Consider the following 20,707-nt stretch of genomic DNA (forward strand, 5'->3'; position numbering starts at 1 on the left):
TGATACCCCTCCCAACCGGAAGGAGATGGCACCAGAGCACCATGGTGTGTGCCCTGGGCCAGCCCAGGCTCTGGATGAAGGTGACCAGAGGGGTGGGACTTGGGTAGGAAGGGGTATGTCCTTCAGGATGTCTCCTCCCAGGGGCCAAGGACACACCTGGAAGCCATTAGCAGAGGAGCCATCAGGCAGCAGGCTCTGGCTCCAGGTGAGAAGGCGTGATGAGAACATGTGGCAGCCTCCTGCCTGCTGGAGCTGGAGCATGGAGGACACCTTGGGCCGAGTAGCTCAGCTCATGCCCCCAACACCCGCCTGGAATGCAGACGTAACTGCAGCACAGGCCCTAGCGCTCAGTGTGGTTGGTGAGCCCACCTCCAGTTCACTTCCCAAAACTTTGACACCAGATTTTCTCACCTTCGTAGTGACCTCACCTTTATGATAACTCCTTTGCCCCCCAACCCCTTTGTCTCTCTCTTTCTCTGCTTCTGCCCAGAGCTCATATGATGTTGCTTGGACCTTCCTATCCTTTCCATTGATCAGGGCTTTTCTGTAAGTGGTACCCCTGCCTGGCAGTAGCCACTGTGGCCCAACTCCCTTCTGCTTGGTTGGGACAGCTTTCTTTCACTGTGGTTTCAGTCTTTTCTTAGTGATTGAAGATGTTTAGGTCCCACCTTGGGTCTCAGCCCCCTTTGCTGCTGGTCTTTGGCCCTGGGACTCACTTCCCATTGCTGGAGTGGTGCTCCCAGCTCAAGAGGCCCCAAGAGAGCCCTGCTATTGCCACCAGTCTAAGCCTCAAGAACTGCATGTTCCCTGACATCCCAGAGCCTCTACTCCCTTTCCAACCTCATGGTGGCCACTCACCGGGATGATCTAGTGCTGGTTTCACTCACTGGGTCTGGTTCTAGGGGCTTTGATTTCCCCAGTTGTGTCTCAAAATGGTGGAGAAAACATTCTGCCTCAGGTGGGGTTAGGATAGCTGCCCCCAGCCTCCTAAGGGTGTGATATTCCTGGGGATCCCCAAGAGCTCATCATTCTTGGGCGGGCAGGAAGACCTTGGAGACTGGCCAGACACTGATTATTGGCTGTCCCAAATATTCCTGGACTTTGGACAGGAACCTCAGGAAGGATGGATAGACAGCAGCCAGAACAGTCAAGAAGCAGTTCCCTGCTGGGGCAACCCTAAACTCTGTGCCTCTCACGGCACACCCAGGATAAGCAGCTCTTACCTCCTCTCTAGTGCAGGGCCTGCCAGTGTGTCCCCAGCCCTGCCCTGGGGAAGGAAAAAGGAAGCCAGTTGGAAGCTCAGAAAAGGAAAGGCTAAAAAGGAGCCCACAATCGGCCCTAATTAGCCACTGGGAGAGAGAAAAGGAGGTCAGAGAACTGAATCTGCTTCAGAAAGAAAGCATCTGCAGACAGAGCTGTGGCTGGTCCTCAGCCCTGCACAGCCCAGCCTGGAGCCATACAGGTCCATCTGACCCTGGCTCTTAGGTTGTTTAGCTGGGGAAGGCTCTACATCTGCCCATAAACCCCATCATTGATCTCTACTTTGGAAGAGGCAGCTGGTTATAGGGAAAGAAGGAGGGAGGGCTCTGAGCGGGAGAGAGGGCAGGTCGACTGAACTGAGCATCTGCTGTATACAGTGCGCTGAGTTGGGAGCTTTACATACATGATTGTATTTAACTCTCACAGTGGCCCTGAAATGGAGTTACTTTGGCCCCAGTTTTTAAATAAGGACATAGACACTCAGGTTAAGTAGTTGACCCAAGATCACACAGCTTAAAAGGGGCCGAGTGGAGAGTCCAGCCTGGGCTGTGTGCTCTGCAGCCTGTGCTCTTGGTGCTATCAGATGAGCACTTGGAGGGCACAGTCATCTTGTGCACAGCTGGCTCATCTCTGTGCCACCCCATCTCATCCCTGGGAGGGACAGGCATGTGGCAAGGGCTGAGAAGAGCTGTTGAGCTTAACAGGCAGGATGGGCTGAACCAGGGAAGGACATAAAAAGATGGAGACAGATTGAGGGATGTGGAGGTGCTATCGAGTTAGAGAGGACGATCACTCCCATCCTCTGGGACACCATGCACAGGACTCCTGGGGGGAGCTTTCCTGGGGCTGAGGACACTGCTGGACCAAATATAGCTTGTGCCTGGCCATGGGGGAGGCAGTGGAAGAATGTGTATGGGAACAGTGTGTTTCTTCTCCCCTTTGCCTCTCCTCCAACCCCTCCCCACAGACGGTTAAGCTGAAGCAGAAAACAAAATGAAGAACCTTTAGCCCTTGCTTGGGCCCAGCAATCCCTGCTTAGCTGGGGCAGGTCACCAGCAGACCAGCTGGGTCAGGGCCAGGCCCTGGCCCAGAGTGGGACTGGGGACATTGAGGAGGAGGACACACCAGGCCTCGGGGCAAGGCCACTGTGGGCACCATGCCCCTCCACCCAGGCTGGATCTTCTCCAGGGACCAAGGGTCCCTAACAAAGGAGAGCCGCAGCAGGTCAGGGAGGTGGATGGAGACCATCCTTTGGCCCTGCCTCTGAGCATCCCAGTAACACCAGGAGTAAAAGAGAGAACACATTTTGGATCAGGCAGGCTTCACACAGCAGTGGGTTCAGTTTTTACAACTACCACCCTGAAAGATAGTGATCTCAGTCCTGATTTTAAAGGTGAGGAAAGTGAGGCACACAGAGAGTTATCTAAGGTCACAGAGTGAGTGGGAGGAGGGCTGGGATTCCACCCCTGGCTGTTTGGCTGCAGGCCTTCTCTTAATCATCATGATCTCCTGAGAGGAGCAGCAAGAAGCTTGCCCCCCTGTACCCACCAGCATTAGGGGCCCCTTGGTATTGTGAAAAATGTCAGTGGAGTGTGTCTGATTAGGCTCATCAGTGCCCAGCATGGGACACATGTGTTTTTAAGACGGATCACCATTATCCTTGGCTGAAGAATTGCATGGGGTTTTCTAATTACAAATTATTCCTGCTGGATTTCATTATGGTCCCTCTTGTACTGGCTTTTTGTGTTCTCAATAATCTTACAAAACTTTGAAAATCATAGTTGGCCAAGCTTATTTTCAAGGTCTTAAAATATACAGCTAAGCTCTTATTAAGACACTATGTTGTTATATTTTTAACAAGTGGACGTTTGACTCAGTATTACAAGCAGCCATCAATTACTTGAATTTTATCATTACATATTTATAATGAGTCGAAAAAGCAGGGTGGAAATTTACCTTCCTATAGAAAACCTTCATTCAGAAAACAGATTTCCTGTGATGGGGGGGGTTCTCATTAAAATTTTTAACCAACAGTCAACTGTTGTTAATTTGATCATTTGTATATGAGACTTTCCACTGAGGACTGAATATTCTTCAGATTTATCAGCTCTAACAAACACAGCCGAAAATGAATGATTTATATCATTTATAAAAGAAGAAAATTTGGTGGTCACCAGAATCCAGCATCCTGGAAGGAAGTCAGGCTAATCTCCCATCTCTACTCATTTGGGAGAACCCCAGTAGTGATTAGGGGGTCTGTCAGAATCTTGAGAATTTGATTAAAAAAAAAAACATTTGGAATATCTCCTAGGGTATTTTTATGGCAAGACGAGGGGCAGGATCAAATAGTGATACTCTGGGGGAATCCCTGGCTGCCTGGACAGCTGGTAGGGGAGAATTGAGCAGTGGATCAATGGCAGCCTGGAGGGCAGACTAGAGCCCTGCTCAGCGCTTGGTCCTCCATGCTGACTTGCTTGGCCTGATGTATTTTTGAAGGACTTAGATGAGGCCAAATAAAACATGTATCAAATCTGTGGGTGGGAGAGTGACTGTCGGATGGCAGGACTGGGTTTCAAAATGATCTGGATTGAGTTGACCTTTAGGTGGCAACCATAGATAGGTTCAAGTTCATGGAGTAAATGCTGAGTTACTATCAGGTTTCTAAGACTGGGGTTGGGGAGGGGAAGGAATTACTGAGCACATACTGTGTGCTATACCCTTTGCATAAGATAGCCCATTTAATTATGAAAACCCTTAGAGGAGATTATTGTTCTCATTTGATAAGGAGAGAAACAGAGGCCCTGAAAAGCTAAGCATTTGCTGCAGGTCATGGCTAGTAAGAGGTGGAACTGAGATCAAAACTGAGGCATGTCAGACTCATAGGTCTACCTTCTCACAAAATGTTCAGGATAAAGGAGACAGAACCTAACAGTAGTTTATGTGAAAAGAAAACAAAAACATTCATGTGACATTTGTCCCAATTTCTAAACAAGCCTTTTATGAGCTCTCTTTGGGGACCACCCTTGAGGCAGGCTCGGTGTGCAGAGACAAAACACATAGCCCCTGAGCAAGCTGAGCTCCTGGTCTGGGGAGAAAAACCAACACGATGGCAGGTGAATTGACAGTGCTGAATGCCGCAGGAGCCAGGGAGAACCAGGGCCTTCTGCCTCAGGGAGACCTGGCAACTTGCACAGAGGAGGTGGTGCCTGGCCTGAAGCCTAGGATGGCTGGCTTGTCTGGGAGCCCAGGGAGCATGGGGGTGGCAGGTCCAGGCAGAGTGCACCAGCCTGGGCATTTCCTCGCTGCCCCTCAGTTCTGGGGTCCACTATCAAGTCAGAAAAGGTCCAGGCTGAGGGGATAGGGAGGTTTCTCAACCCTCTACTTCCAACTCCCAACCCAGACATGAAAGAGAGAGCAGGAAGGGAGTAAGAGCTCTGGAAGGCATCTGAGAGCTGGAGTCAGGGACATGCCTCTGGGAACACTGGGAGGTTCTGGGACCTTAGGCTCCAGACATGCCAGTTACTTGGTAACTACCAGCTGCGTCCTGCTGCTATTATTTCGAGAGAGGGGCTGGAGACTGGGGTTTAGGTGCAGTGAACGTGCAAAGGACTGACGTCCTGGGAGTCATTTGGAAGAGGAAAGGAGGGCAGCCCAGGTCTTTGTGCCCATGGGGAGACAGTGCAAATACCATGTACAAAGGCCTCTGAGGTCAAGGGACAAGGCTAAGTAGACCTGAGGTGAGAGGTCAAGAGATGGAAGGGGGTTTGCTGAGATAGAATTGGGGCGGTGCCCGAAGGCCAGTCCATGCTGGGCCTTGAAAGTTTTATTCAAAAATTAACCTTTATCCCAAAGGAGAAGCCACTGAAGGCTTATAAGCAGAGAGGTGACAATTTTATTTGCTTTTTGGAAAGATCAGTGTCACTGCATGAGTGAAGGGGGCTGAGTACAAGAAGACAAACGAGCTGACACTTGGAGGAGCACAGGGGAAAGACGGCAGTAGCTGGGCTGGATGGGGGTGTGCAGGTGGGGGGAAGTGGTACGTTTGTCACTTGGGGCCTCCTGACAGACTAGATACTGGGGCGACGGAGAAGGATGGCTCCAAGGTGTCTGGCTTTTGGATGATGGGACCATTCACTGAGAGAGGGAAGACTGGGTGCGGGGTGGGCAGAGAGGGTGAGCTTGGCTTTGGTCCTGGAGTTAAAGAGATGCCAGGACAACCAAGTAGAGATGTTAAGTAGGCAGTTGGATGTGTGTAGAGTTCTTGAGCCATATCAGGGCTAGAGGTGCAAAACTGGGTGGTTGGTATTTAGGTGGTAACTGAAACAGCCTGCATATTCAGGGTCCCCTTTGGGCCAGTTCCTGCTCTGGGAACCGGTTCCCAAAGCCCCCCTGCCCCCACCCCAAGGTTGGCTCAGGACTGCCCCTGGGCTTCCACAGCTTCCCCACTGCAGTGTGTGGTCCGCATCTGCCTCCTCCCTTGCATGGCAAGCTCCTGGAGAGCAGTGACCACCTTCATCTCCATGTCTCCAGAGCCCAGCACAGGTCTTGGCACAGAGCAACCGTAGGTGGCACTTTAATAATTGATGTGCAAACCAATCTCCATGCAGTGGGCTGCCACAGAAGGGAATGAGCTTCCTGCCCCAGAAGGTGCATAAGCAGGCCTCTGTGGCCCATGGTGGGTGGAGGTAGACGAGATTCTTTTATCCAGCAGTTGTCTTCTGGACCCTCTCAGCTCTGGGTTCTAGCTTTCCAGGACCTGAGTTACCTCCAGGGAGGAGGAAGTGCCATTTCCTCATATCCCTGAGTCCAGGGTTTCAGCTGGAATTCTGTGGCCTCCTCTGAAGAGGTTTCTGGAGGCTGTGCTGACCTCAGCAGATGGCCCTTCCCCCATGAGCTGCTCAGCCCTGGAGCTACCACCCAAGCGTAGATGCCTTGCTAGAGTTTGGTAGAAGCTGCTGAGGCAGCTTTGGCCTGGGCTGCTAGGGCTGGTCACCTGACCTGCCCAACCTCCCCAGCCTCAGCGTGGAGGCTTTCTACCTCCCAGCCATCTCTACTCTACCCCACTACACCCCTTACTGCAGCAGCCTGGGCCTCAGCCTGGAGATTCTGGGGGCTTGGCAGGAAGGGGGTGTACATGGAAGGAGGAGAGGGAACAGACTGGCGAAGAAGCTGGAAGAGAGAAGGAAGGGGAGGAGTCTGGGAAGGGACTCACAAGACACAGAATGTCCTTTCTGGGTTGGAAGACCTTCAAGATTATCTGGTGCCCTCGCTTTATCCAGGGAAAAACTGAGGAGCAGGGAGAGGGGATGACTTTCCAGAGGATGCACAAGGCACCAGAAACCTTGTGACTGGGGAGGTCAGAGAGGGGAAGGAGCAGAGGGTCCCGGAGGCCAGGGAGGCTGTGACGGTGACTGCTGCACCTGGGGGAGGGGGTGGGGAGGTATGGGGATCCTTGGGCAGGTTCAGCAGTCAAAGTTGGCTGAGACTGGTTCCTTCCTGTATGAATCAGCCCCCACTCTCTGCTGTCTTGTCTCCCATCACAGTGGGAGCTCCTGGAAAGAGGGACTGCCTCTTCCATCTGATTGGGAGATTCCTAAGGCAGGGAATAGACTGGACTCTCCCTGTGGTTGGAGGACTGGCTCCCCTACCAGATGGGCCAGGGCAGGACCAAGCCTCCATCCTCTCTGTCCATTGACACTCAGCATTGGTGCAGTGCAGGGAGGAGAGAGAGAAATGGAGGCTTGCAACTTGGACAGGGAGATGCAGACGGGCCTAAACTTCACATGACTGAGCAGCACTGCCCTTGAAGCCTGGGAAATGAGAGATTAAACCAGAAGAGAAGAGGATTCCAGCTTCTGGAGCTGAATCCTTACAGTGTAGCAGGGCCTAATAACATACACATTGTTGCAAAGGGTGATAACACCAGGTTATTCCCACCCTGGCTCACAGTGTGGAGCCCGAGATAACTTGGTGACTATGATCCATGCCAGCTGTGCCAGCTTTGGCAGCACACACTGCAAGTGACTGCCAGGCTGCTCCAGAAAACCCAGAACTACCTTGGCTTCCATACCACTATAGAGCATGAGTACAGGGACTTAAAAGGACCAAGACATGGCAGTACTATCTCTTTGTTAATATCGTTTTTATGCTTGGTTTTGAAATAAAACTTGTTTTACTTTTTTTAAGTGTGCTCACTATAGAAAATTTGAAAACTAGAAGTTGAAAGAAAACTAAAACACACTGATAATCCCACTATCCAGAGATTTTTTTGATGAATTTTCTTCTAGTCTTTTTCCTATGCATATTTTCTCCATAACTGTGTTAAACTTATAATCTTTAGAACTATTTTACTTTATTTTTCTTATGATTATTAAGGTAAAGCATGTTCTTTGTTTAAGGAAAAGGGAAGTACAGAAAAACATTAAAAAGCAGGAAAAAATTACTCAATCCCATTATCCCAACAATCGTTGTGTGAAGACATTGGAATATTTACTTCTAATCCTTTTTCTCCGCCCCCACACGTTTTTTTAACATGTTAGGAACCATAAATATAAGTGCTCTGAGTTTACAATTTGGGAGACAGCATAATGTACTTATAACAGCAAAACCACCTTCCACCTGTATTCAAATCCTGGCTCTACCACTTACTAGCTGAGTGATTTTAGGAAATTTACTTCATTTCTGAAACCTCAATTTTCTCAGCTATAAAATGTGATCAACCATTATTCATTTAAAGAGTTCTTTTGCAGATTTCTATATATAAAACTCTCAGCAATGTACCCAGCACTTCGTGAGCCCTCAATAAAGGTGTAGTGGACATTCGTCACATTTTTTTGCTGCCTAAGTCTAATCCACTGCTTTGTATTTTGAGCAAATCTGCCAGTAGGTGAGTCCTTATGGAAACTAGGACCCCACTTTCCACTTCAAAGCCAAAGGGGCAAGATACTGCCCCACTACCACCCCCTGTCAATTTGGCCAGCTGTATCTGGCTCAGGACTTCGATGTGACAATTGGTGAAGCTGGGGAAAAGATAGGTTATAATTCATGTGTGGTTATGTCATGCAGCAGGGCCATGTCTGGGTGTACAGTATGACGGAGGTTTTCAAAGACTGTGCTGGTAGAGGCATCAGGACCAGGTGTTCCTATGGTATCACCTTGGCTATGAATCTAGCTGCTCACTCATTTTGTTCTCCAGCTTTCTCATCCATTCTGAGCTGCCTGGTGGGACTACCAAGCTTTTTCTTTTCTTTTTTTTTCTGTTTTGCTGAATCTGTTTCTGTTGCTTGAAACCACAAAGGTTAGTTCCTAAACCTTTTCAACAGTAGTATAAATTTCAGGCACTAGCTACAACTCCCAAATTTTTAATGCAGATAAATCCTGGATGTGCTAGAAATGTTATGTTTAATGCTGGCCTTTTGGACAAAGAACAGGCCAGATCTGTGCCTCACTGTTCAGCCCAGAGCCTGCCTGGAGAGAGGAAGTACTCAGAGCTGCTTAAGGAGCGAATGAAGGAAGGGAGAGGGAGTGCAAGAGAGAGATTTCCACTTACCCATGTCTTGCAGGCAGCTTGTTGTGGTCCACTTGAATTCCTGAGGTTCCTTGGACCTCTACCTGATGAATCATGTGACTTGAGCAGCCTAACACTGTTACAGTTCATCTTCTTCCCCCCCTGACCGTATATGTCCTTCTGTGTTTCCCATAGGATGGCATGACCCAAGATAAAAACCCTGGGTGTCTGCCAAGACCCTTCCAGTCTGCCTACCAAACGTTTCTCAATCCATGTTACCTCCATCCCTTGGGCACCAGCTCAGCCCATCACTATTGCTCGCCTATCCGATTTTGCTCATGGGGACCAGCTCGCCACAGGACTGGTCTTCAGGAGGCCAGATAGGTGGCAAGAGCAGGCCCCTAGAGGCCAGCTCGCTTTTGACCAGCAAGACTGCTATCTCAGGTCCAGCCAACAAGTGGAGCTTCAGAGACACTAGCCAGGTCTGAATCCCATCTGGGGCCAAGCTGGGGCAACCCAGCTTGGTAAGGAAATATTTGTGTGCCTTTTTAGAACTCCCAGAGCCCAAGGCCTGAGTCTGCTTCATCTGTTTCCCCCACCCCTACCTGCCCCAGTTCCAGCACAGGATCCGGCACACTGCCAGTGTTGGGAAGTGTGGACTGATCACAGACTCTAGGGTCATTGTGCCAGCCCTTTCTTGGCATGCCATCAAAAGTAAGACCTGTGCTTGGCCACTTCTGTCTCATCTACCCCATTCCTACCTCCCACTCCAGGCTCCATCCACACCAACTAGTCCCCTGAATGTGCTCCAAGCTGCCTCACCACCATGCTTTTGTACAAGGTGTTCCTCCCACCCAAGGCCCTCCCTCAAACAGGTCATCCTGACGAACCCCCACTAATCCATCCTTGCTTTAAGGCTCAGTGAGCACAGGTACTGCCTCTGGGAAGCCTTCTGGAGATGGCCTGGCGAGGCCTCCTTCCTCGGGCCCCCCGGCTTCTGTTATACCACTTGGCATAGAGTGTTGCAAGTGTGTGCCACCTACTAGGCGACACTTCTGAGGGAACTGGGTTTGTTTCTCTCTGTACTTCCCGACTCTAGCCAGGACCTGGCACAGAGGGAAAACCAGGACGTGTTAGTTTCCTCTCTCCCCACCCCCACACCTTGGTGGCAAGAGGTGCTGCCGGAGAGGTTGCAGGGCCTTGAATGCAAGGCTAAGGTGAAAGGCTTGGTCAGATTTTCATTGTTGAATGATCCTGGTAGTGGGGAACCCCTCATTTGGAGAAAGAAGATTGATTTTTTTCAGTTTGGCCCTCTCCCAGCCCAGAGAACAGGGTCTGCTTCTCAGGAGGAAGATGGGATATAGGCTCCTGCTTGGGGTCACTGCTGCCACCTCCCCTGGACTTCCTTTCCTCTTCTGTATTCAATTCCAAGTCCTGAAGTCTCTCCCCAAATGTCTGGGGTCTGTGATCCACCCCCCACTACTCAAGGGCCAAGTCCAAACCTCAATCCCCTGTTATGTAAGTGAATTATCCTCTGTTCCCAACCAGCGCCAGCTAGATCTCCTCCTCCTCCTAATTGATTTAATCTTCTCATACCAGAGAGCTTGGGCGAGGCTAGGGAGACAGTGTTGATCAGAAGCCAACACATCAGTGATGTAGGTTCATTAATTACAGGGAATCTAGGTCATGGATTGGCTCTGAGTGGCTCTTACTCTCCCCCTCTCCAGGTATTTGAGTCTCTGAGAGGGCATTTTCAGCTCCTAATTCCTCAAACCCCAGAAGTATATGGAGAAAAGTTTGAGGGTCTTATAAGACCCTGTCTGTCTCTCAAATCCTCAGCTCTGGGAGAAAAATTCCCTGCGTTCCAATCTGAGCACAGAGCATAGCTAAGCCTAATATGTTGAGAAATGAAGAAATGAACAGATTATTTAATTTTGGGGTCAGAAGAGACTTTAGAGTTGCTTTTATTTATTTTCCATACAAAGCAAGTCTCCACTTTGCAGCTTTTCTGAGAGACGGTGTCCAGATCCTACCTGTGCACCCCCAGATGGGGAGCCCACTTCCCTGAGATAGTCCTTCCTCGGTATGACAGCCGTCCTCACATAGGGCTGAGGTTCAGCTTTGTGACCTCTTCTGGGACTCAGCTTTGCCTCTAGGGCCACAGGGGATGCTCTTGGATAGACAGTCAGAACCTAAGACATAGTGATTGTCGCTCCTGACTGCTCTTCTCCAGGCTGAACACCTCTGGCTGTTTCACCAGTTCCTTATTTGGTAGACATTACACATTACTCCTCACTGCATCTCCTATGTGGACAAGCCAAGGGCGTCATCATCCCTCCAGCTACACAGAGCTGAACACAGACTCCAGGGTAGTGCAGACACCTTAGGTCAGAGCGGGACTATCAATCACCTCCTTTGATCTTGAGAGTAGATGTCCATTGATATAGGCTGAAATTGCCTGAAATCTTTTGGGTCTGAGCACACTTTTGACTCAGCTTAAGCTCAGAACCAGCTAACCCCCATAGTCATTTTTCTGACATTAGCAATAGAAAGTCTCCATGAAAATGATCTTTGTGGTATTAGGAACATCTCCATGTTTTTTCCCTGTAATTCTTTCCATCAGCCCTGACATTCATCTTTCCATACAGTCATGCAATTATCCATCCACTCATTCACCCACACAACTATCTGACTATATGTTATTCTATCTATTCACCAACCCTGTTATCCACCTACATACCTTTCCAATCAGCTGTCCATAGATTCACTCATGTACTCATCCACCCACCTACCTGCAAACCCATTCACCATTACCCATTTTCTGTCAATCTGTCTGCTCATGTACTTACCTGTCCATCATCCATTCACCCACCATCCACCCATACACCCACCTACCCACCCACATATCTATCCCTTCATGTAATGTCTCTACTAGTCACCCATACATCTATATTCATCATCCATCCATCCATCCATCCATCCATCCATCCATCCATCCATCCATCCAGTACTTACTGAGATTCTATTGCATTTCAAACTTTGTATTGAGTATTCTGCCTGATTCAAAGCTGACTAAAATACAGGTGCACACTCTCTCTCTCTTTGCTCTTCTTAGGAGAGGAGATGGGAGCAGATAAGGCAGATGCTGAGTATAAAACTATAAAAGAGGAGTGAAGAAAATGCTTTGGGCATTCAGAGGACGGAGAAGTGGCATGTAGGTAAGGTTATGGATGCCTTTCCACCAGAGGAGAATTGTGGTTTGGGCCTTGATGGAATAGCAGTGTTTGGATGTACATAGATGCACTGAAAATAATTCCAAGTAGAAGAAGCAGCACACCAAAAGCATAGCAGAATCCATGTCTTATTCTTTATATCCCTGCTGTAGTACCTAGTACAGAGCTGGACACACTTTAGTAATCTAACACTTACTTGCTAATTGATATTTTCCCTTTTCTTTTCTGACAGAGGCAATCCCAATACTTTATTAGGAAAAGAGTTCACTCACCTTTAAGAAGATTCTATAATTTCCTTGCTGCATGGCCTTGGGAAAGTCATAAAACCTTTCTGGGCTTCTCTGAATTTGGGGTTGAATTTCTGTCTCTTTCAGGTGGCCCTTTTCACCTAATCTTAATTATTTCTATTATGCTTTCTGCACAGAGATCAGCATTTCCATGTATCTTAAATTTTATTTTCTTTTATTGGCACCAATGAACTCAACCCTGCCTGTCTTCAGCTTCCTCAGCCCTATCTCCATGCAACAAAATGCAGATGAAGGGGGATGTGTGTGAAAGGAAAATAACACTGAAGTATAAGCCAGGAGCCATGAATTCAAACCCAGCTTTGCCATGAGTGTGCTATGTGACCTTGGTCAAGTCTCTCTCCCTCTCTGTTTTAAAGGTCTTAGCACTGAACACAGCATTTGAGATTGTCTAGTCCAACATCCTCATCTAACAAATGGAAAAACAGTCTCATAAAGTGTGTGTGACTTGTTCATATCAAGATTAGTGGCAAAGCCAGAAAAAAACTTCAGATTTCCTGACTTCCAGCTCCGGGTTTTATTTACCCAACCACCACATTTCAGTCTCCATTCACAGCCCCTATATATCTCAGGGAAAGCTTCTCCCATTTCCATTCTCCAGGAAGAAACGTGTGACTCTCCCAAGTGTTCTGATACATGGCTGGGTGGGGGTTGGGCAGGCAGTATTTAAGAGCAAGTATTTCCAGCCTGACGGAGTTAATTATGTTCATCAGGAAGAGAGAAGAGAACGGAACAAGGCGCTCTGGATATCTACTGGACTTTAATCAAATTGAGAAACGAGGAAATCCATCACCCAGAGGCTAAGGGAGTTGGAGAGCTTGGCTTCCGCTGGCTCCAGGTCCTGTAATGGGTTGGGCGCTGTCCAAGGTGCTGACATCTTCACTTACTGCTGCGAGTTGCTGGGAGGAGCTGGGAGGGGCCCACTCTGGGCAGAGGGATGGCAACTTTTAGGAAATGGCTCAGGATAGAGCAAGAAACGTTTTGGACATGTTGGAGAGAGATTTGAGTCCTACTCTGCCTCCTGAATTTTTCTTTTTCCATTTATTTGTCTATCTACTTCAGGGGAAATATCTCTTTGTATGGCCAGAGTCCTAGGCTGAGATTGAAGGAACAGAAAGAAAGGGAAGGGCCCTAGATCCTTTGCTCTCAGGGAAATGGCCCCCAGTATGAAGGTGGAAGCCAAGTCCTTGGTCTTGGGGAGTTCCCCATCTTAAGGGGAGATGTGACTGCGGCTTTTATAAAATTCTGAGTCCAATGGCAGAGACATGAACTTGCCTTTGGGAGTTTATTAATCTGGTGGAGGAACATTACTGTACTTTTAAGTACTTTTAACTCCAACTCAAGTATGACATAAGGGAGGCAAGGCCCATGTCACATGGAGCCTCCAATCTGATGGGGAAGACAGATCTTCCTCTGAAAAACTCTCAGTCTGCTTGGGGAGATACATTCTTGATTTATAGGAAAAGCTCAGTTATAATCAAGGGGACAGGATGGGCAAATAAGTTAAAATGTGGATAATAACCAACACAAGAGCTCAGATCTTCACAGTTGTGATTGAGGTTATTGGTGCTAGATATTTAGTGTCAATGAAAGAAGGTTTCATGGTAGAGTTGAGTTTGAACTGAGCTTAAAGGAGAGCAAGGGACTTGGATCCCTAGATCTTAGGCCTTCTGAGACTCATGACCATCCTTATATCCTTATATCCTCTTTGAAAAAGCCTGGGCACTGAGAAGGCTCTCATTTAATGAATAATCAGCAGATAGAGAGTGAATGTACCTACATGTTGGGTTGGGAGACAGCAGAGTGGGGACGGGGTAGGGGTCAGGGAGGAAGTTTGGTTGGAATGGAGAGCCTGAGGCTGGGCTGGGGAGATAGCAGTGGAGTGACTGGGCAGAGAGAGTGGCCCAGTGTGTGTCCAGGCCACTGAAACACAGCATTTGGAGCAACTCCCTCATGTTTCTGGAGCTGGTGAGGGACACTTTGTTGAATCTGGGATTGTGAAAGCTAAAGACTATTAAATTACAAAATCATAGACAGTTCAGCTTCTAATGTCACAAAACCATGGAAAACTAGAGTATTAAAATCATAGAATCCTAGCAGGGCAGAATCATAGTGTGTTGAAATTATAGAACTATAGACTATTAGAGGCAAAAATTCATATCAGAGAATCTTAAAATTAAAAAATCTCAGCATCAAAAGGGAAAAAAAAACAGTTTGTTGATTCCCTATGCTTGTATCAGTTAATGGAATTGGGAGTTATTCTAGTGTATTATTACACTCAATTCCTACCACAGGGTGTAAACCATTAATTCCCATCCTTAATCAGTGCAATAGTTCTGACAAAGGTTTATCAAACACAGGCTTGCATAAGCTTCATAACGGGGAGTCATTACCTCTCTGCATACCTCTACTCCCTGCTGAATGGCAGATAGAAAGTTCTCCTTTATATAAGCTGCATTCTGTCTCCCCATAGTGTCTCCATGCTGGTCCAGTTCATGTCTTCTGAGCTACACTGAGTAAGTCTAATCTCCTACTCACTTGACAGCTTTTCAGATAGCTAAAGACAGTCCTTATTTCTTTCTTCTGTAGGGTAAGCTGGTTTGTTCATCATGTAGCTAGAAATGGGACAGCAAATCAAAGATTATTTGAGCTGGAAAGACCCTTAGAGGTCAGTCCCGAGACTTCCTTTTATTTCTAGGCAGTACAGCCTTATGGTCAGAAGCCTGGGTTTTAGAGAGAGATGAGCCTGAATTCAGAATTCAGAGATCCAGCACTACTTGGTCTGTAACCGTGGGCGATTATATAATATAACTGGGCTTCAGTCTCCTTATCCATAAAATACAGAGAATAATAATATTGACCTAGTGCAGTTGATGTGAGGATTGAATGAGATAATGCAAGGGAAGCTCTTAGCAGAGTGCTTGGCACACAGTAAGCAGTCAATAAATATTAGCTATAATTATTGGAGGCCCAGAGGGGCAGGGACTTGCTCAAGATCACAGAGCAACTCAGAGGCAGAGGTAGGGTCAGACCAAGGACTTCTGCCTCTCAGCCCAGAGCCCTCTCCTAGTCTGCATTTCCACTCTACCTTCCTTGGGAAAAGGAAATAACCTCAGAGGGAACCGGAATATTTCATTCACTGAATTAGTTAGGATGTTAAGTAAATGAAAACCTGGTTTAGAGTGGCTTAAATCTTTTGTTTCTTTAAAAAGCAGTTCAGAGGAAGGTGGATCCAGGTTTGGTCTGGTGACCCAACCATGTCTGTGATGACCCCGGCTGTTCCCACTCTGAGCCCTGAGGGGGCCTCCCACTGTGATCACAAGATGGCTGCTGTGGCACCAAGCACCATGTGCTCCCGAGCAGGAAGAGATGGCATGGGAGCAAAAAGAATCTTCTCTTCTCGTGCCTCTCTCTTATCCAGGAGGGGAACTTCCCAAGCAGACCATCCCCTTATATCTCATTGACTGAAATGAGGCACTGTGTCCACTTTTAGACCACTTACTGGCAAAGGGAAGGCATTTCCATGAAAGGCTTGGACCATCCCTGTGGGGGGACACCTCGCTGTTGGAATGAGGAAGAGGGAATTGGCTGTGGGAAGGCAACCAACAGTGGCTGCCATACTTACCCTGTCTTCTCTCTGGATTAGCCTCTCCTTTCCTCTTCACCTCTGCCAGGGAGCCTTCCCTGATTTCATATCCTTTGTCCAGCACACCCTCTTCTATCACGAATTGAACTTTGCCCAATTCAAGTGGCAGTCCACTTTGCCGAGCTCTCTCACCTTTTCATGTCCAAATCTTGTCTTCCCAGCCAGCCAGTGAGCTTTGGGAGAATAACAGCAGCTGCTAAGGAATAAACACCTGTGGTGTGCAGGCACTGTTCTGGGTACTTGTAACCAACTTCCAAATGGCTCCCAGTGACCCATGCCTCCTGTTATTTATAGCTTTTTGCATTTCTCTCCCACGTTGTACCAGGCTTAGTCCATGTGATTGATAGAATATGGTGAAAGTTACTGTGTATTACTTCCAAGATGAGATCATAAAAGATACCATGGCGTTCTTTTTGGTAGCATATGTTCTCATTCCTGGATCATTCATTCTGGGGGAAGTTAGCCATCATGTCATGAGCAGTTTTATGGAGCAGCTTGCATAGAAAGGAACTAACACCTTTAACCCACTGCCAGCAGAGAATGGACGCCTGAAAAGAACCAGAGAGTGAGCTTGAAAGTGGATCCTCCCACCCCAGCTGAGTTTTCTGATGACTGCAGCCTGGCTGACACTTGGGTGCAACCTCTTGCGAGATCCTGAGCCAGAATCTCCCAGTTAATCCACTTCTGGGTTCTTGATTCTGAGAAATTGTGCGGGATAAATATTTGTTGTTTTAAGCTGCCAAGTTTTGGGGTAATTTATTACTCAGCAATAGTTAATTACTGTAGTGTCACATTATCACATTAAATCCTCACAACAGCCCTGAAAAATGGAGTTTATTTCTCCCGTTTATCAGATGAGAAAACCATGGTGGATACGAGTACAGGGACTTCCCGCACCTGGAAAGTGGCAGAGCTGAGATCTGCCCTCCTGTCTCTTGGATTCCAAAGCAGCGGGGACCTCATTCTGTTTTCTCAGCTGGAATGTCTCCAGGTGAGGAATTGAGGGAGAGAAAACACATCAGGAAAGAGACCTCCTTCGGATTGGAAAGAGGAGGTCTTTTTTCCTTGATGTGTTTTCTCTCCCTCGTTCCATTCTAAACACATTAGTTAGGAGCTACCACATCTATTGTGTAAATGCAAGTCAGGGACAAGTAGGTTCATTAGAAAAACACTGGCATTTTAAGAGGGGAAAAGCTGGCATCTTGAGTGACCTTGGACAAGTCCCTGCACTTCTCTAGGTCTCCATTTCTTTATCCATTGTATGGGGAGACTCCTTGTTCCACATTCCTCACCGGGAAGCCAGGAGGATCAAGAGCAAAAGGATTTTGTAAAATGCAAAATCACAGAAAGGTTGGCTTTGGATAAGGAGTGCCCCTGACCCAGGGCTCTCTCAGTCTGTGGGCGAGGCAGCCCACAGGGCCCTCTCTGTGCAGGTGGCCTGTGTTCCCTCTCCTCTCCTACCTGAGCCCAGGTTTAGGAGACAGAATACTGAGAGAAGTTGAAGGCCTTGACCCATTTCTTCAGCCTCATCCCTCACCATGACCTCTCCCTTAGGCCGCACTGCAGCCCTGCTGAACTAGTGGAAATTTCCCAAGCCTGCCAGAAGCTTTCTGTACACTGAGCCTTAATCTGTGCAGTTTCTTTTCCCTGGACACCATTCCCAATTTCTCTACTTGGTGTGTTCCTACTCATCTTTCAAGACTTAGCTTAGATGTCCCCACTCCTAGGATGCCTCTCTTGACCCGGTTAAAGGCCTGCTACCTCTGTTGATAAGTACACCAGCCGCCTGCTGGAGCTCTGGGCCTTCAGCTTCCCTTTCCCACTCAAAGCCCCCATGGTGCAGGAGCAGCCTTTCTGAAACACTAATCTTGTCATGTCACTCCCTGCTTAAAATAACCAGTCAATGGAATAATCCATCAATCAATGCTTCAAGGGCTCCTCCTTGCCCTCAGGAAGACATCCAAAGCCGCCAGCTGGAACTCTAGGCTTGGTGCCCACTTGTGCCTCTGGCCTCAGGTCTCCTGATGGCCCTGCCCATGGGGTACACCCCCCCACCGCATTGCTCTTGTGCCATATCTCAGACACACCTCACTCTCCTGAGCCTTCCTATTTTATTCATCCTTTTGTTTCCTATCTCTGTTCCCATTTTCTCTACCAGGGGACTTCCTGACTAATGTTTTAGGCCAACTCTGATTTAAACTCTTCTGGGAAGCCTTCCCTGGTAGCCTCAGGAAGAGTCCATGGCTTCCTCTTCTTCCCTCTCCTATATGACCACTCACGTTTTTGTTACTGTCAGCTTGTCTGCTTACGCTGTGAGTTTCCTCTGATACGTGGCTGTGTCCCCAGCAGGGCCAGCACAGGGGCACAGAGTAGCCACGTAAGATTTGTTGGTTGGCTGGTGGTTGAATGAAGGAATGAATGAGTGGTAAGTGAATCTATCCTTGAACCATCGTCACCCCTTGGCCAGCCCCAGAACTGCTGTTGCCCAGCGTAAACCCATTTTATAGCAAAAGGGGAAGCAGAAGGGACAGCTCTGGAAGGGAGAAAGAAAATCAATAAAAATGTAAATCGAGTTGTGAAAAGCTGTCCCAGGCTGGCTGTGAAGAAAGATAAGAGGGCCGGCTGAGCCCTGGCTGACAGTAGAAGGGAGATTAGAAGGCAGGAGGAACTGCAGCCCGGCCAGGGAAAAGGGAGAGGGTCTCCCTCCGTGGGGCCTCCTCCCTCTGTCTTCAGCACTAGCGCCTGCCCCATGCTCTGTGTGTGCCTTGAACTCTTTCGGGGACAGGAGTAGGGGAAAGAAACTTACAATTATAGACCCTCAGGTGCACTGCCTGTGAGTATGTTATTATTATTTGGTCTTCACAGCTTTTGGGAGATAGGAGATAAGAATGATCCACCTCACTTTACAGGTGAAGAAACCCAGATGCAGAGAAGTTTAATCACTTGTTCAGGGTCACACTGTAAGGGGAAGAGTCCAGATTTCAACCAAATCTAACTGACTCTAAAACTCTGCTCTTTCACTCCACTCCACTGGAGATCTACAGCCAGGCTTTGGATAGTCCCCAGCCTCTGAAATCAGATGCACAATTGTGCATATGTGTGTGTACATTTTTAAAATGGGGAATCTATATCTTTTATCAGATTCCCTAAGGTGTTTATAACCCCCATTGCCTATACCATGCTGCCTCCCTGGAGATGGTGGCCTTTGAGCTGTGTCGTGAAGTGGGGTGGAGAGTCAAGCAGTGGGGTGGGGATGAAGAAGGCCTGCTGGGTGGAGGGAAGAGCGCATAGGGGAACATTAGGGGAAAGAATTCAATACATCTAAAGAATGGTGATGGTACCGGGAGTCTTTCTCCTTTATTTGTCCTCCAGTCATGGCTCCTGAGGGGCATCTGCCTGCCCTGTAACTCCTCAGCGTGGGCCCACAGGCCAAAGGAACTTGGGGCCAGGTGTCAGGCTGTCAGTTGTGGTCCCAGTCCTGTCTGCTGGATTTTACGACCAGTAGAATCTAGCATGGAGACGTAATGCCTTCTCCTCCCAACACGGGAGTCAGGGTGAGAAGAAAGGGAGCTCCCAGAGGCATTTCTTGTAGGTCCTCATTGGCCGGAGACCATATTAGGGAAGAGGGCTGTTCCCTGGACTCCCTCAGGCCCTTACTCCGTCCACCCCTGGCTCTCAGACCCACATTTATCTCGTGATGACTCCTGGAGTCTCCTGCACTGACCAGCCTGGGAGATTTTAAGCACAAGGACCTCATCTTCAAATCTCAGCTCAGACTAGAGGCAGACTCAGCATGAAGCTAATGCTACTTGAGCAGCAGGGCCTCTTCCTAGGCTCAGGGAGGAGCCTCCACAATATGTTCATGGTGTCCTGGTCTTACGAAATTTGCAAAGGTAAGATACTTTAACCACAATCAGTTAAGATTGCTACTTCTTCCCAATCCATCTTCCCTGTGTCCCGGTCTCTCTCTATGTGAGCTGATTGGAGGGGCCATGGGCATTTCTGGGATCTGCTAAGAGGGAGTTGAGTTGGGGATCAACTTGATCTGGGTTCATTGGAATACATTTATGTGGTTCTCAGTTACCTCTGTATATAGATAAATCACTGCTAGCCACCTGTGCGTAGGGAACGGTTCTAGGACTCTTCTGAACCACCATTCAACTTACTCAGCATTGTGACATCAAGGTGTCATATCCAGAGGTCATCTTGTGACATGAATGTGTTTTATGCCACCCAGACCGGGAAGTATATGGGCAATACAGGAGAAACAGGTTTGAAATGTACAGAACCAGGAGCTAGTCTGTGGAAAATCCTTCCAATCATCAGGGGAAAAATGTATTTTAGAGGTGTGCACAAGCATTAATAAAAAATATTATGCTATTTTTCTGAATTGTGTGATGTGTTTGTTTTGAGTTCTTATTCTAGGCAAATACTCAGTTTCTTACCTAGTTGTGTGCTCTTTTTCTTAAAAAGGGCTCTCCAAATTGTATAAACTTCAGTTCCCACAAAATCTGGATCTAACTCTGGCTCTGCCATTTATTTTCTGTGTGATCTTGGGCAAGTTGCTTAACTTTTCTGAACTGTTGCCTCTTCTGTAAAATGTGAATGACAATTTGGACAAGTGAGGACTCAGAAGGCCTCTGGACCTTATTCCATTTCTGAAACCATTACTAGAGGAAGTAGCCCAGCCAAATGAAAATTACACCCGAATATATAGCTAGGGAAAGATGTAATATACAAGAAGTAATGGTGAGCG

Source organism: Manis pentadactyla, chromosome 9 (assembly GCF_030020395.1).
Source record: "Manis pentadactyla isolate mManPen7 chromosome 9, mManPen7.hap1, whole genome shotgun sequence".
NCBI lineage: Eukaryota > Metazoa > Chordata > Mammalia > Pholidota > Manidae > Manis > Manis pentadactyla.